Genomic DNA, 14,986 nt, shown 5'->3' on the forward strand with positions numbered 1-14,986 from the left:
GGACCCCATCACTTTACCTTCTCGTGTTTTCTTTTTGTTATCTTTTCTCTTCTCACTTGACTGAGGGTAGACTTAGCCTAGCACTGCCACATCGGTCTCGGTTTCAAGTAGTATTTCCATTCTGTTGGTCCTAAGAACCATGCCCGTCTTGCTACCATTCCGAGTCGATGACATCCCGGCTGCCATGCTAGTTGATGACATATCTTCGTTAAGTTTTCTTCCCTCTTCTATCTTTATTTGAACCTTACGCTTCATTGCCCTCTGGTATGAACATACAATGCCCTAAAACAAAGGTGGGTTTCTTTGACCCACTAGTCTCACAAAGTAACCATAGAAGTATTGTGCAGAAAACAAGAGGATTGCAGGTCAAGGTAGACGATTCTGAACCAGCTAAAGCAGTTGGGGGGCTTTCTTCGTGATCTAAGAGAGCGCCCACACGAGCCAGCTCGAGTAAGTCCCGAACCCACCTTAAATTCCTCTCTCATCGGTTGGTATACCTACCCTTGCTCTCGAGCAAGGTTTTGAGAGAGTGATCTCAAATCCCAGATTCACTAGAAACCCAAGATACGTGCCCCTAATCATCTAAATCCGGAAGGCGAGATCGAGGCACCTAACCACCCGCTTGTGCTGCTTTGGTGCGATTGAAGTATGGCAGCATTAGAAATGCTACCAGCTCCATTCGAATGGCCCCCAAGGCCAAACTCAGTTGGGGTTTTTATAAACCCCCAACTTGTTCATTTTCATTATCCCTTCCCATTTTTTGACCTCAATGGCCTCTTCTAATCTTTTTGGTGAGGGCATTTTATTTTTGCCTCTTTTCCTCTCTCGTCCACCGGGACTTCAAACTTGTTAGAAACTTGGCTGGAGTTGTGAATCTCTCCCATAATCAAGCTTGCAAATCGTCCCTAGATTTTGCAATGTCAAAAGAGATTGATTCAGAGAATCCTTGGGTCTTTGAAGGATGGCACATCAGTGCCGGTTTGTGGGAAAATAACGTATGCCAAAAAACCATAATATCATTTGATGCAATTTTGTGAATCACCCATTCCTTTTTTCATTTGAAAATTTTCATGAATTTGAAGGTTTTTATGGTGTTGTGATTCCTTTAGCACAAAAACTCCCAAATTTAACCCTCAAAAAATGACTGAGTTTGGGGGAATAAACTCGTCATACATAAGGAGCGGCAACCCACCAATGAAGTACAGGTCCATCAGCGATATCCCTGCCTCCCCATGACCAAGCAGCCAAGTGTTGCTAACATGGCTCCAAGTCTCCAACAACACTTTGACCGTGTTTAAGCAATGGTCATAGTAGCCCCCCAAGCACTGGAGGACATCCGGCTAGGAAGCCTGCCTCAAAATATTCCTAAAACGCCTTAGCACTTTCAGGGTCCATGAGGAATACCCTTCAAGTACCGGTGCTCTCCTTGTACCCATAGGCTGGCAAAGCCCATTTCATGCTCGGGGTTTCTACCATCCGCTTGCCTAGAGTTTGTAAGTTCACATTAGGCATTAGAGGATATGTTCATTTTTTTGGGATTTTTTGGGTTTTTCTTACTTGATATTTGCAACTTCCGGTTATTTTAAAAACTTGCTGGTTACGGGCAGAAATGGCAAATCCGACCCCTCCTTCTTCGATCGGTGTTGGGACTTTCGTCCTACTTGGTGGACTTCTGGCCATCTATCGGTCAGCATATGCCGGCTTGGGACATCTTGATGTTGGAGCATTGTCATCAATGGGAAGGTCGTTGATAGTGGTTTGAATGCCGCTCGAGAACCTAACTCGTCAAATACCCAATTTTGGGTGATCCAGACCGATTCAGATGCTTTTGATTTGGGCTTAATAACCCTCGGAATGGGACTATCCTATTTTAGGGCATAACAGAGTGAGCCTTTGACGCTTCTCTCCTATCCCTTGTCATAGACCCTGGGATGAACTCATATGCTTATCTTAATGATTTCTTTCTCTCTTCTTTTTTTTTTTTTTTTGCCATATTCCTTCTCCTTTCCCCCCCCCCCTGTTTTTTTTTTTTTTCTGTTTGTCTTTCCTATCCTTGAAATTCTAGGATGGATTGACCTGATGGATTATAGTTGGGTTTTTAGCCTTGCATTCCCCTGTCACACTATTATTTGGAGATGGGGTCTTATCTTGCCATTGTTCTTTGCCCCAGCCTACCCCTCTATCTTCTACTCGCCATATATACAGGATACACTGGTGGGCAAGGATTCTTTCTCCTCGATTGATCAAGCAAGTCAGGGACATCGGCTTATGGGAGGTATGTTAGATTGATGCCTTCCCCTTGGACATGGCACTCATTAGTGCTCTAGTTCATCGATTTCAACCTGAGACTGTGACTTTCCCCTTTCCTTGTGGGGAAACCGGCATCACACTAGAGGTTGTGACTTAGATCCTTGGGGTTAGGAGTGATGGGGTACCCCTTCTTTATGATCCTCCTCCAGGTGGCCATTCTGTATGGGGAGAGGTCCACGAGTTGTTGGGATATATTCCTCTTAGGGAGTGAAGGCGGGGCGAGAAGTGGATTTTGGAGGCCATCGAGGGTATAAAGCTCCAGTGGTTTGAGGTAGATGAGCACTCAAGGAGCGTACTGACTTGGGCAAGAAAACTGCCTGTCAAGCCCAAGTCGACACGAGCTAAGAAGGCCCTAGTGAGCGGTGCATCTGTTGCTCCTATTGAGGCTGAGGAACCTATGTTAGAGCCTGAGGATGAGGAGAGGGAGGCTTCTCCTTCTGCTTCATCTTCTGCGATCGAATCTGAGAACTAGGTGCAGAATGACGAGACCCTTATATCGACTCCCCAGATGGATGGATGATGCAAATAGCATAGGTATCAGTCTTAAGCGCCCTAGGAGGGCTTGTACTCTCAGGGGGGTTAGGAGAAAGGGGCTTCCCCTCCCTAATCCACCAGCTCATGACCAGGTAGATGATTTCATCGAGGGTTCCATTCCCTTAGCTGATGTTTTGGTTGGAGAGACCTATGGAGCAGGTGGAGTAGGAGATGCAGTTACTTCTGTGGGATCGGCTCGTATAGAGAGAGTTACTGGGGAGACCGAGTCCCTTGGGGATGATCATGATATTCCTGCAGAGGCCGAGGGAGAGGTCCCTGTTGAGGTTGAGGAAGGTGTTATTGGGATAAGGGAGTCTTCAGTCCTAACTACGATCACCCTTGCGATGCTGAGGTTACAATGGTGTATAGGCAAGCAGTTCGAGGTTTTCTTGTGTACATTTTTGGTGCCCTTCTATTTCTTGACCTTTCCAAGGGCAACCCCATGTTCAGTTGGTTTGGACCATTCGGGACGTCAAGTATCTCCATCATGTAGCATGGGGTTCGGTTATTTTAGCCTTCCTCCTTTCGGGTTTGTGGGAGGCCGCCCTTGGGTATGTGAGTTATGTTAATGGTTTTACAGCCGTACTTCAGGTATTTTATTATTCGAACTTCCCTTCTCTTATTTTCTTTCCTTTTTAGGATTTCATCCTAATTGAGGGCTCTTGAGCCTAGAACACATTGATGTGACCAGGCCACTTATTTTGAGTACTGCCAAAAGCTTTACTCATATCCATCGTTGAGCGCAGGGTAAGTGAATGTGTAGGCTTTTATAGTGGATCATTATACACTGATCTTTGACGTCATGGAGGAGACAAAGGTATGAGAGCTTTCTTTCTTTCCACTTTCTCATTTAATGACGCATTCTATCCCCGCCTATTTCCTTACACTTCTTTTTTCAGATCAGATGCGCTCCTGCTTCTGGTGATGAGCCCCTAGAGATAGTATAGTGATCTCAAAGGTCTTTTTTACGACTGCTCCTCTGATTTGCATGTATGTCGTGGAGGCATACCATTCAGATAGGCTCCTTCGACACTTTCGGCACCCCCAGGTGGAGCTACCAAATGTAGATGTCTTTGTTGTCCTTGAGATCAGTCTGGGGCAAGATTATTGGTGGGACTTGTCTCCTTACCATACCCAATGAGATCATCGCCACTAATTTCAGGTACCTCTAGATCACATTACTCTCGAGGAGGCGGATCCTTTTTTCCATGCCTATAATGGTCTGTGTACGAGGTTGCCCATCGTTCTCCTTGACATCAGCTGAAACCTATGCAGTTGACGAGATATGAGCCGAGCGTAATGACTTTAGATCGAGGCTGAGGCAGTTGCAGGAGCAGTGAGCTCAGTTGCAGAGGGAGCATGAGGATGTTGTTAGAAGCAGGTCCCAGATAGAGCGCAGGAGGGACTCCCTTCGTGACTCTTCTCAGATGGCCTCTCCCCTTCCACTAGTGGGATCTCCAGGTATTCCCCTTGCACCGCAGACTTCCCAGGGTCCTTCGACTAACGAGTTCGAGTGCTTGTGTTCTCAGGTCATCCTATATCGGTCCGAGTGCTAAAGACTTCGATCTGAGAGGGTGCGCAATTATTATATATTCTTTTTTTTATGCTTGCATTTGACTCATATTGATTTTTAACCCCTTTTGCCTCTTTCCTCTGTTTCTTTTCCTTTTTGGGCCAAGACCATGCCCTACGTGAGTATGCTAGTAGTGCAAGCGTTGTGGCTGCTTTGGAGGGGTAACCATTGGGGGGACCGATCCTTCTCATATCATAGAGCACGCTTTGGCTCGATATCCTCATCCCCCTCCTTTGGAGCGTACATAGAGCTTAGCCATATCCAGCTGTGCCTTACGAGTAGGTGCAAGCGAGCATCGTCCTGTGGATAGTACATCGCTACCGGGAGCATAGGATTAGGAGGCCTCTTCATCTCATCATCCTTCCAGGAGTTGCCACTCCCAAAGCCCTGCATTTTGACGGATATTTGATCCTCGGGCTTTGCATGCCCTTTGTGGTTGACTCTTTTTTATCACCACAATTTTTGGATTAGTTGTTTGTATGGATAGGCTTATCTTTTGTTTGCTAATATCATGGCATGCACATTCATTGTATATGTTCTTGCATGTTTTGTATGTAGATGGATTGATTGACAACAACCATGTGCACACACTTATGAATGAACTATGAATGAATCTTTTCTTCTTTTTACTTGCATAAGCCATTTCTTTCGTATGATGAATACACATAACACAAAAAAAGAGCCACCCCTTAATTGCCTCAGAAACACGGACGAGAGAGACCTCTTTCTACGCTGGTTAGACTTGTCATAGGCAGGGAGACACCGTTTCCATCAAATGGTAGTTAGCAGTTTAGAGTCGTGCAACCATGGACTATGAATCTTATTTTAAAAGATTTTTTGAAAATAATTTGGTGTGATTAAAAGCAGCTTCTCATAAAATCATTTTAAAATAGGAGTGGGCCTTATAGTTTAGACAGGTATTGTCCCTTAGTGTAAATAAAATTATGTATGTTTTAAGGGTTAATTAAATCCAGAAACTAATTTAAGATCCTTGTTTTGAAAATAAATTTTTGTCCCAATAGTGGATTCTTGTTAATACCCATTTTCTAAAAGTGATCATTTTTTGTGTTTTGAAAATGGAGTTTGATGTAAAATTTTAGAACGATGGTTCCGTCTTAGACCAAAAGGACTTGAAAATCTCAAGTATTTTTCGCCTCGAGCACCTACCCCTTGTCTTGTGAATCAATAGATTTTCTTTGGTTTCTTTTAACCTACCATCTTAGAGGCCAAAGGAGTGTCTTTCATGAATTCTTTGAGCTTCCCTAGAATATCTGAGAATTCTGAGAGGTTTGTGACCCTTGAATTCACTGCGGGCCTTCCTTGGTAGATCTGAGCCTTGAATGCCCCTTTTGGAGTTTTCATTCATGGTATGGGGAATAGTGAGCTTTTCGGATTTTTACTATTCCTAGATTCTTCTTTCGCATTTTTTAAACATTTATTTCTACTATGTCTGTCGTTTCGATTTTTCCCATGGCGCCCTTTTGGGTTTTCACCATATCTAATTATTTTAGCATTTTTACCCATGGGCCTATTTCCACCATGTTCATCCCTTTTCTTTTTCTTCTTTTTTTGGTATTTTATATATATATATATATATATATATATATATATATATATATGGGTGTGGTTTCTATAAGTTTGCAACCTTAAACAATAGGAGTATAAGATCTTGATAAGGTCAGGTATTTCCAACTCATCCTGATTTCTTAACCAATAAGAGCTGCCTGGATGTACCATGGTTATCACAAATGGTCCTTCCCAATTAAGTTTGAATTTTCCTAATGGGTGCGGGTTGGAAAGTGAGTGGAATATCTTCTTTAGTACCATATCATCAACTTAAAATTATCTTGGAATGATCATCCTTAGGTAGGCTTGCTCGATACGTTTGTGATAGCTTCACATAGTATTGCAAGCTTGGAGTCACCTCGTATCTGGAGTGAGAAAGGAGGCTAATCGTGCTTCATGTATTCCATCGTCATCCAGCACACGATAAGCAAGTATACTAAGAGAAGGGATATCAATTTCGACAGGTGTGACTGCCTCCACACCATAGACTAGTGATTATGGGGCCGATTGGTGTCTTCGTGGTCTAGTATGCCCACAAGGCATCTTATAACTTTTCGTGCCAGTCTTTCCCATTCTCTATGGCTCTATCAATGAACCTGAGAAGGGCTTTGTTGGTGGCCTCAGCTTGGCCATTCCATTGTGGGTAATAGGGTGTAGAAAACTTCTGAGTTATGCTGAATATCTTGCATACCCTTGTGACAGTGTCATTTTCGAAATTCGTCCCATTATCGGTGATGATTGCTTCTGGGACCCCAAATTGATAAATGATGTTATTCTTGAGGAACCACGCTACATGTCGTCCTTCAACTTTTGTGAAGGAGGTAGCTTCTACCCATTTGATGAAGTATTCGGTGGCGGTTAGTATAAACCTTTGTCCATTGGATGCTCTAGATGATATCATTCTTATAACATCAAGGGCCCACTTTGCAAAGGGCCATACTGGTAGTGTTGAATTCGGATGCATGGACGGCACGTGAATGAGGTCCTCATATATTTGATATTTGGCACAACCCTTCGTATGCTTCCAACAATCCTCAGCCATGGTAGTCCAATAATATCCTTAACACCTAATTTTCTGAGAAAGGGCAGGTGCCTCAGGATGTCCTCCCTATCATGTGCTTCGATGAGAATTCTATCGATTTCTGGATGATCGATACATCGTAGAAGGAATCTAGCAAAGGATTTCTTATAAATTTGTTCGCCCCAGACGACAAAATTGATAGAAAATTTTCTTAGGGCTTCCTTGCTTTTTGTACTTGCTCCTTTTGGATAAGTACGTCACTGTACCATGGTTTAGCTTCTACTTGGCCTTGTTCACTTATGGCGAAGGTCCCTCCCATTTCTTCTTTATTTTCATCAATTTCTTCAATTTCACTTGTTTTTTGAAGAGAGGGGCTATGTTTGTGCTTGACGTAGAAGGGTTTAACATCTACCCCCTAAGGGATACTAACCATAGAGGCTAGGGTGGCAAGGGTATCTGCAAACGCGTTGCTGACCCTTTCCCCATGTTGGAAGGTGATTTCTTTGAAATTTCTAATTAAGCTCCCAACCTTTTCATAGTAGGGAACTAATCGTTCATCTCATACCTTCCACACCCCTTGGATTTGACTTATTACAGGGAGTTGGTCAGGCTTGGATCTGCCTTGCCCGGGGCTCCCTTGTGGTCTCCGGTCCAATAGACCCCTTCTCGAACAATCGCCTCGACCTCCACGAGCACCCTTGCGACTCGTGTGTCATGTGTGGATAGGTATATCCAACTATAAGAGGATTTTAATGCAATGAAGTGATGGACTCGAGCACCTACCTCACCGTGATTGTGAGTTGTGGGATAAGCCCGGGCTATTGCCCTCTTAGATCAATAAATGAAAGCCCTCCAGCTGTCCAACAATACAGTTTGGATACAACCCCCTCTCGAAACTCAGCACTTCACCTTGACTCTATCTTGAAAGGCTGCTAATGAAATCCAAATAGGATGTACTCCTCTTTGATGTACCCTTATATAGATCAATGGCTCTAGTTTTGGGGGGTAAAGTGATTAAAAATAATCGAATCGATGGTCTCAATTGTTCAAATACATAAAAATGACAGTTTATGAATTCCCCTTCCCCCCATCCATTTTAAAAACTGAAACTCCATTTCCACTACACTTTACAGCCCACCACCCCCAAAACCCATGAGGAAAAACCATAAATACCCAAGAAAATTTTAAAAACTCACCATTGTCATTTACCAAAATATCTAGTTTTGCGTTTGTGGTGACTGAAATCTGATACGAACCGGAACGTTCTACCACGTCCATTATCTTTACACACATAGAGCCGGTCCCCTGTGTGCACTCGTATGTGTTTGGTGCGAGCCCAAGCCCATTTGAAAGTCATCTTGCACCCTTTCAATGGCACTTGAGTGGCTTCTTGCTTGGTCCCAATCCCCATTGAGAACCCATCTGGATTGGTATGCATCCTCTTTGTTTCTCTCTCCTCTTTGTTCCCACTCTCTGGTATCTTTTTCGACCTCTTCTTACGCACACATCGCTTGTATGGAACTTCAGTTTCATCATTCCTTACTGGCTGGGGCTTTGGGGGGCCGCTACCTCAGCCGAGTGCTTGGGCCACCTTCATCTGCATCCTCCTTTGGGCTTACGTCCGAAAGTTTAGAGAGGGAAACAACAGTGTTCTCATTAATGCAAAAATAAGTGTGCATTCCCTACTAATGCAAGAAATCAAAGAACAAAATGACCCAAGATAACGTTTCTCTTCCTTTATAAATATACATTTGTCGTTATGGCAGCAAATATGCTTAGTTTCTTTTTATTTATTAGTAAGCTGGATGCAAACCCACAACCTTGAGATAGCAACAATAAATGATTTCCAATTGAGCTCGGGCTCGAACCCGATGGTAAATACATTATAAGATAGAATACAAGAATAATTGCAATATACCTAATGAGAAATAGTACCAACAAAAATACCAAGTTGGTTCCATTTCTTCATGCCACTCCTAGGTGTTTCTCCCTCTTTGCCAATTTCATCATGCTCCTCAGAAGCCAGGTCGATGCCTTCAAACCCGGCAGCTCCCCATTAACAGACCTCTTGCTGCAAATCTGTCTCAATGACTTCCTCCTCTTTGTGAATCTCTTCCTTTTCAAGGAAGCATCCAGGCTAGATACTCTCTCTAGGGACCACTGGCTTTTACAACTTCTGGATCATTGTCTCGAGATGTCCCAGCCTCGTCAGGTTCTGAGACTTCCTCTCTAGACTTCTGAGCTTGATTAGGTTTCAGATTTCTCTCCCCTTGCTTTCCTTTCGTTCTCGGGCTCTTTAGTAGTGAACAAAACAGGGTGTTCTTTAAGATGTTTGACTGATGATGGATAGAAGTTGAGAATATAACATGTTCGGTGCCTCGCCACCTTTGTCGGAGACAAAAATGATGGGAATCCTATTGATGAAGAAGAGGCATAGGCAACGCCAAGCCAGAAATACGTTACCAACATACTCTTGGTACGAAATAAACTTCCTGCCATAGAGAAGAGAAAGTCTCGGTCCCCTCGTCCTAGGTTGAGAGCGATGAACCCGCACCACATTTGATAACATTCGAACCGAAAGCCGAAGCACCACAAATAGAAGCTAATGAACAGACCTACGATACCATAGAAATACATCACAATCCCTTGTGGAAAAAAGTGGAAAAAAAAGGATTTGCTGAGACGAAAATCTATGATCCCATCATATAGATAAATAAAAATAAAAAATAAAAATCTTGTTTTTTAACAATATGGGGAATGGAAACTGACCTACCCTTTGGTGTTCCCTGAAAACAACCTTCTTTTTTTAGCATATTCATAAAGAGCTCGAAAAAAAGTTTAAAAAAAGAAAAAAGAAATGGTTTTTATTTGTAAGATTTTTAAAAGAACATGATCTGAATGATCGCACATACACCCTAGCACATGTTCCTCTACGCTGAGAGCATCCTCAAAGAGCGTGAGATTTCGTAGCATTTTTTATTTGCTATCTTGTGTTTCTAATAAGTTGTTTAATAGTTGGCATAGCTAAATCATATACAAGATAATTTACCATTGGTGAGATATGGGTGCACCTGGTTCACTATCCACACTTTTCCACACCATTTTCCAGCCACAACTATCTTCTTTTACCTTGCATACCTGCCTCTTGGCCTTGTCCCAGGGGGTGAGGAGTCATCAGGGCCATTACAGCCAAATACTTCATACAAGACAGAATTGTATGGCATGTGCTTGCTATAGAGAGGACAAACTGCGCAGGTTTGATGTGTGATAGAGATTGACCCCCAACTTTATAGCCCAATCTCCATTTCCATGACTTGTTTCATCGTCTTCTTCCTCGAGAACAACTCGCAGCCGTTCTAGATCCTCGAGGGCCGTTCTAGATCCTCGAGGCTCGCCTCCTTGAACACAATTCCATTCCAAGAATGGATGACTCCCATTTCTTCTGCTATGGTTTTAGTTTTCTCTTCTATTTTGGGATAGTCTACAAATTACAGAGGAAGAGATCATGCCCTCATAAACATTATCTCATTATGGGGTTCTCACAAAAAATAATAAATAATAAAATAAAAAATAAAGTTAAAAAGAAAGAAATAAAATAGCCACACTTAGAAGAACTAAAGGGAAAAAAAACAACTCTTAACTATATCCTCATCCAATGAGAAATAGGGACTATCATTTAAAAACTTGATATATCAGAAATGTGGAGTGTCTCAAGGTAATACAATAATTATCATCCCTTCTTTCACATAAACAATTGTCTGCCCTTTTAAGTTTCACAAATCTCATATGAAGTCTACATAATAGACAGAGAGATGATAGTATACCAGTTTTAATTGTTTTTACCATACATTAAAGCAAGGGAAAATTACAAAAAACACCTTAAAATGGACTATCTATGCAACTTACCCCCACCCCAATCTTTTTTCTCACTATTTTCACCAAAACAACCTTTCCTCACAAAAACCCCCAAGGTAAAAAGCTGTTAGTTTTTGGATGGAAATGCTCTTCCCATACAAACCAAATCAATTTGCGGGTCCCAAGTAGCATATTGTCAGAGCGCGTCTTTGCACTACTGGAGCACATCTTTGCACTGCCAGAGTGTGTTCTCATAATACTGGAGCGTTGTGGCTCATACCTGCATTGCCAGAGCGTACATTCAGAATACCAGAGCGCTTATTTATATTGCCGAAGCGCGGCCCTCCATTGTTGGAGCGCTGTGGTTCTAGAGACTTCATTGCAGGAGCGGAATGTCAGAGCGTATCTTTGCACTATCGGAGCCAGTTCTCATAATGTCGGAGCACTGCGGCTCATACCTGCATTGCCAAAGCGTACATTTAGAATGTCGAAGCACGTGTTTGTACTCCTGGAGCACGTGTAAAAGCAGGACAAAGAAGCTGTGTGAAAACAATCAAGGGTAGTTTAGTCTTATTTCATGCTACTTTTGGGTTGGGGGGTTATTTGCGAGGAGAGGTTGTTTTGAGGAAAAAAATGAGAGAAAGTATTGGGGTGGGGGTAAGTTGCATAGATAGTCCATTTTAGGGTGTTTTTTGTAATTTTCCCTTAAATCAATGTTATAAACCACTAGCACATGCACTAGTTTTTGTAGGAATTTTATTAAAAAAAAAAAATAGCAGTTAACTATCTAATTTTAAAAAAAAAAAACTAACATAAATTTACCCAATGAAGGCAAAACAAATGGCCATTAGGATCACAAATATTGGTGCTCTACCAAAGATAATTTTGAATTATGGCCTTTTGGTGCCAACCCACATTTTTGTTGTATGTGATTTTGTTTAGTTCCATTTTGTGATTTTTTTTGACAACTAAAGCAAAATGTCTTTCCTGTTTTTAATAAATCCAAAAAAATAAAATGTCTTTAATGAGTAATGCTGCATTGCTCAGACCTATAACTCTGTTGTAGGCCATAGTTTTGGCCAAAGCCCTCTCATCAATGTTACATTGTAGCAGTTACCAACAAACAAAAACTTATTACTTACAATGTGTCCGACCTATTGGACTTTGTAAATGCTTACTTATAATAGATTTCGGTAATTAAGTTATATTCATTATGGGCAGATGAGATCGTGAGATTGTGTACGAGAGCATCTAAGGGAGCACAAAAGTAGCAATACTGAGTAGAAATTATTAACCATAAACATCACTGGTGTTCAGATCCTTTAAATTCTCAAGTTACAAGAATACAAAGACTACTTTCCTAGGATTCACTATAAGCACTAATCTCAGCTATATGTCCCTATCAACTATAGTAACTTAAAGCTAACAAATTGTGAGTTGATAGATGCAGGATCGAAAACATGAGAAAATGCAAGATCCAAAACATGAGCAAGTATCAATATCAGCAAGTTAAATGCAGGATCCTAAACATGAGCAAGTATCAATATCATACTGCAATTTCACGATAAGTTTTTTCCCTCTCTCTTTTCCACCTGCGTTACTGACCATACATACAATGTCATTTTGCTCCTCCAATTGTTGGATTTCGAATTTGGGTTCCAAATATGTGATCATAGAGATCGCAGGATCATGAGTGAGACCATGGAGGCAGCAACTTCAAAAAGCAATTGCCTCTGGACAGCCTAGAATTGACATATACTAGAAAGGTTTTCCCTAAAGATAATGTGTCTTGTCAAATTGCAATCCTATTCAATACCAACCATCCAACTAAGGTGTTATGTCCTTTATAGCCTCAAGAGAACCTGCCTCGTTAAGCATCCAACTAATCGTAGTTGGTCCCTTACAGCCCATCCACATGATACCTTCCAGGCCAGCAGGCTATAATGCCAATGGTGCTCCTTGGACCTCTTCCTATGGAAGCAAGTTAAAAAATATATCAGAAACAAGAAAACAAAAAAGGTGAAAAGAAAGATTGACAAAGGATAAAGGATTAAGATGGGGTCCATAGCTATATCATAACCATATTACAATAGGAAATGCCCATTTACCTTCTTCTTTTTTAGAAGAAAATGACTATTTACTTTTGATATAGGGAAGCCACAATCGTCATCATTGACTATTAGATTTGAAACCGAGTGGTTAAAGATGTACCATTATTTGAGCACAAAGTCCAAAATAAATTTTTTCGAATGTTGTGACACACTTTCAGATTTCAATTCAATAGCTAAGAGTACTTGTGGCCTCCTTATACCAAAAATAAATACTAATAGTATACAACCCCATTACAATATATGCCGTCTTAACAGTTAATACCCAATTTGGAATAGAGTCTAGACAAAGCAAACCAATGTATTGAGTAAACCAAGACTCAAAATGGGCATGATGATATATAATTGGATAACTACCACCAAAAGCATACATAATTATTGCAATCCAAGGGAGAAAAATGAATTACGCACAAGTGCACCATGCAAAAGCCATCATGCAAGATTTAAAAAACCATCACAATGCATTTTTCCTAGATGAAGGCATCAAAGAACTCAAAGTAAAATGTTGGCACCACTCATAAGTTGAAGCTTCTTTTCAACCTCCAACTTCCGTGGCATGCTCTAGACAAAATATATGCATTCTTGAAAAATCTTTGTCAATATCCTGCCACTCAGAATTGTTTCTAACGGTGTCTGTGCAATTTATAATTGTTGTTTCATTAACTTTTTCAGTAGGGCCACCATTTGAGACACAAACCAATTGTTCAGAAGGAACATTACAATTTGAAGGGATATTGTCCAGATGTACGAGTTCAGTGCGTCTCTGATAGAGATTAGGAGTTCTACTAAGTCGAAGATTGTTATTATCTTTAGCACTAGAGTTTCCAGAGAACTTGTTAGTAATATGAAAGGAACTAGACGTTTGTGCTGCAACTTCATTTCCAGATAATAAATTTGTTATAATGTGATTGATTATATTGGTAGCCTCATTTTGATGCGGTGGACTGGAGCATAGTAATACAGAGCCGCCATCTTGAAGTTCATCCTTAGACCCGAGAATTTGAGGAGGCATTGCTTATTGAGTCTCAATGCATGTTATTGATGTATCTATAGGAGTAACTTTATCAGTATGTATAGTAATATTGTGTTGTATAGCTTCGTCTTCCTCAAAATCTAATGCATCTCCATAAGCAAGTGAAGAGATGTTATGATTAGGTGTTGAAGAATCCTCGGATATGCATCTTGAGCATCTTTCTCATCCGTGATGAGATTACAGTCTTGATGAGAGGTTGATTACAATCAATCTAGTCAATCGTTTACTCAAGAGTTTACCGCTTTTTCGATGGAAGCAGCTAAGGATGCCACTAAACCCATGATTATTTCCATTGAGAAACAAAAATCTAAAGTAGAATGTTGACAGATAAGTTGATTTCCGATAAAACATTAGTCAAACCAAAACACCTTAGTGTAGAAGCCTTTTGAGTTTAAAAACAAATGAAATTTTGTTGAATCACTTAGGAGAAATATTAATTAAATTATGTTAAATCATTAACAATTTCAAGATCAAACACCTATCTTTAGTCTTATTCTCACACCAACAAATTCAAGTTACTTATAAAGGTTTTATCTTTATATTTAATCAAAATTCCTTGATAATTTTATATGTGATAAAATCATAAGCCACAAACTGTCACAACCCCGCCCCCTGACCCCTACCGTACATGCCGAAGGGCAGCAGAGTGCAGGACCACAACTAGAGGTAGCGAATGTCACTCAAGTCAGAGTGCTCTCAACGCTTTAGAGAGACGGAATCAAAGCAAACCACGAAAGAAAACAAAAACTCCAACCACAACCACCCAAAAAGCTGAATAAACAAAAGCCAATAAATGTAGACAAGAGTTCCCCAATTAATACAAATATGTCCAAGGCACTACAGGCCCAACAATAGGTACATAGCTTCAAAATAAAACCCTATATGTCCAACTACCATCTAGCACGTACAATCAAAAGATGCCTCCTCGTCTAGTACAGGTTCCTCACCTCCAGCCGCAATTCTAGAATCGTCTGTCCACGACCTAC

At 41.1% G+C, this 14,986-nt stretch overlaps 2 long non-coding RNA genes across 2 annotated transcripts; one reads left to right on the forward strand and one right to left on the reverse strand.

Moving 5' to 3' along the window:
- Nucleotides 1-2,591: 2,591 nt before the first annotated feature.
- On the forward strand, nucleotides 2,592-4,994 carry LOC110007032 (uncharacterized). The gene is made up of 6 exons (XR_016055326.1): nucleotides 2,592-3,435; nucleotides 3,591-3,661; nucleotides 3,744-4,006; nucleotides 4,120-4,305; nucleotides 4,374-4,418; nucleotides 4,524-4,994. It is a non-coding gene; the product is annotated as an uncharacterized LOC110007032 (long non-coding RNA).
- A 3,834-nt stretch (nucleotides 4,995-8,828) lies between these two features.
- On the reverse strand, nucleotides 8,829-10,472 carry LOC148782037 (uncharacterized). The gene is made up of 2 exons (XR_016056666.1): nucleotides 10,054-10,472; nucleotides 8,829-9,619 (listed from the first exon to the last, which is right to left on the reverse strand). It is a non-coding gene; the product is annotated as an uncharacterized LOC148782037 (long non-coding RNA).
- Nucleotides 10,473-14,986: the final 4,514 nt, after the last annotated feature.

This window comes from Amborella trichopoda, chromosome 5 (genome assembly GCF_054954075.1).
Source record: "Amborella trichopoda isolate Santa Cruz 75 chromosome 5, AtrichopodaSantaCruz75HAP2 v2.0, whole genome shotgun sequence".
NCBI classification, from domain to species: Eukaryota; Viridiplantae; Streptophyta; class Magnoliopsida; order Amborellales; family Amborellaceae; genus Amborella; species Amborella trichopoda.